This window comes from Cornus florida, unplaced genomic scaffold (assembly GCF_030987335.1).
Source record: "Cornus florida cultivar Cherokee Brave unplaced genomic scaffold, ASM3098733v1 CherokeeBrave_3.0.0_Hap2_Chr10, whole genome shotgun sequence".
Lineage (NCBI taxonomy): Eukaryota > Viridiplantae > Streptophyta > Magnoliopsida > Cornales > Cornaceae > Cornus > Cornus florida.
Window position 1 is genome coordinate 92,573,579 of NW_026775580.1, and position 3,113 is coordinate 92,576,691.

A 3,113-nucleotide genomic window follows, 5' to 3' on the forward strand; every position below is an offset into this window, starting at 1 on the left:
TGATCACTTTTGCAGGTGGGGCTGTAGGTTGGCAATCGAGACTTCAGAAGTGTATTGCTCTTTCTACGACAGACGCAGAGTTTATTGCAGCAACGGAAGCGACTAAAGAGTTCCTATAGGCAAAGAAGTTCTTGAGAGAACTTGGTTTCAAGCAGCAGAGGTATGTGTTGTTTTGTGATAGCCAGAGTGCTATTCATCTTGCTAAGAATTCCAGTTTCTATGCAAGATCTAAGCACATTGATGTACGATACCATTGGATCAGAGATACGTTGAACAATAAGTTACTTGAACTTGAGAAGGTTCACACTGATGATAATGGCTCTGATATGTTGACAAAGATATTACCAAGGGAGAAGTTTGAAGTTTGTTATTCGATCGCCGGGATGGCGATTCCCTTCACATAGTCGGAAAGGGAGAGATTTGTTGGGTTTATTTCCTTCTATATGGAGGAAAGCCCAAGTGGGTTTTATTAAAAGCTCAAAGCCCAGCCTTTAGGGAAAAGAAAACCCTAAGGAAGTTAGTATAAAAAGAGAGAGAGGTTAGCCGCAAGTGAAAAAAACAAAGAGAAGAAAAACACAGGTTTTTCCATTCTGCCCAGGTTTGATCAAATGTCCGATTCCGCTTCGTCCGTGGTCAGATCAAGCTGAAAATTGGAGGAGAGGTTCACGACTCAGTGACGCACAATCTGAACGATGGAGATCAGATTTTGAACTCAGGAACAGTGATTCGTACTCGTGAACAGTAACCTGGTTTTGGTAGAAAAACGCAGGTTTTTCTATTCTGCCCAGATTTCATCAAATATCTGATCCCGCTTCGTCCGTGGTCCGATCGAGCTGAAATTTAGAGGAGACATTCAAGACTCAATGAGTTAAAATATGAACGGTGAAGATTGGATTTTGCACTCGGGAACAGTGATTCGTGCTCGTAAACAGTAACCGGGTTTTGGTATTTTTCTCTCCAATTCTCTTTCTTTTTGCCAAGATTGTTGTTATCTTGATGAGACGTTTTGTAACCTCTAATTGCGATTAGAGAAGACTTTGTGTACCCATTATTTGGTTAATAGTGGAGATTTTAACTTGACTAGGTCTCGTGGTTTTTCTTCCTCACACTGGGAAAGTTTTCCACGTAAAAAATTGCTTGTGTTCTTATGGCTTGTTGTGATTGATTTGTTCTCTATTATTTTCAGCACATATAAAAGTAGAGATATATTATATTTGCTTGCATATAGGGAGAAGAATTATTCCGCTGCAGAAAACTACTGAAATAATTACATCAGAGGATTTGCGTTCGTGATTTCGGGCGTGAGGAAGTTGTTGTTTGGAGCGCGAGTCCGAATTCAAATTGTTAGTTGGAATATATGATTCGGAATTGGAGTCGGAAGGAACGAAGGTGACAAAATTGATAAAGTGGATATCTTCAAAACCAAATTTGACAAGACTTATATATGATTATTAACTGATGATGTTCTATTCAATGAATGCCTTGTACAAAAGCTAAAAATATATATTGAGAAAAAAAAAAAATTAAAAAAGAAAAAATCAAGAAACAAAACAAAACTAAAATTTGAATTCATACCTTCAATCCAAGAGGGTGCTCAATTTATATGCGTTTTTCCATTACGAACCATGAGTAGTTTACCAAAAATGGGTGCTCAATTTATATGCATTTTTCCATTACGAACCACGAGTAGTTTACCAAAAATACACACACACGCATATATATATATATAGAGGTTAAGTGTAAAAAATGACAAATCATAATTTTGGTGATAAAATTACTAAATTAACCTTACTTTAACATTAGTAAAAAAAGGGGGGCAAAATATCAAAATTACCTTTAAAGTCAAAACATAACATAACAGTATAAGGATTATAAATAAGTGTCCCAATATTTAAAACAAAATTGGAATGTGGGTGTCTAATTACCTTTTACCAAATTCAACCATTGTCCTTCCAATACATTCAAGAATATCTATATATAAATCTATAGTTGCTAAAAAAAAAATTTAGACATACGCCACTAACTACACGTCAATCTCACTTATCAATTATAATTTTTTTTTTTAACTGTATTTTATCCTACTTATTAATGATTTTTGAGAAATTGTGCTTGAAAAGTTAATGGTAAACGGACTTGGAAAAAAAAAGAGAAAAAAAAAGTTAATAGTAAACTCAAAAAGTTTGGCTTGCACATTATATGATAAAAATAGACATTAATAAAATAAAATAAAATAAACAATTTTTTTTTAAAAAAAATGTGTTGCTTGAGTATGTGTTCAGCCGAAGAGTAACTAGATCAAAATTTTAATTTTGATAGAAATCTGAAGTTCATCTGATAACAATTTGCATCAAAGCAAATCCATTTATTTAATAATAATATTATTATTATTATAGATATAGATAAATATATAATTAAGGGGGGCTCATTCATTTACAATAAAATATAGTGCATCTATCATTCGGAGAGGAGATAATATTGGCATAGAAAAAATTTTAGGAGAAAAAGAAAATAGAAATAGAGATAATATCGGCGGCCACAAAAAATATTTTAGAGAGAATATATTTTTTAAGGAGACACTATGACAATACAAAGAATTTTCCTTGGACAGGTCTTGAAACACATTCAAACAAAACCATTTAATATTCAAATACATACAAAATTAGTAGGGACATTATTGTCAAACAAAAATAGCACTTTAAAATTTTTTTTTTTAAAAATAATATTACTAGCCGCTCTTTTTCAACGAATCCATTCAATGATGGACAAATTGCTCAAAAGATGAATAATACAATGAGTTGTATTCAATTTTTTATTTTATTTTTTTTCTTTTCTAATAGGGGTGTTTCTTGCATATTTTTTATATAATAAGGGAATTTGCATATCTATAGGGTCCTATAGATATATAGCCATCATATCTAAGGAACTGTATAATGTGATTGAATTTCTTGCTCATTAGTAAACAAGAAATCATTTTCGATATATATAAGGTAATGATCGACCAAGAATTTCATCGACAGTGTCCGTAGATGTATAAAGATAGACATTGGATTTAGTAACAAAGAAAAAAATAATAAATAAAGGGAAAAAAAAATTAAATTGTACAGGAAAAGAAA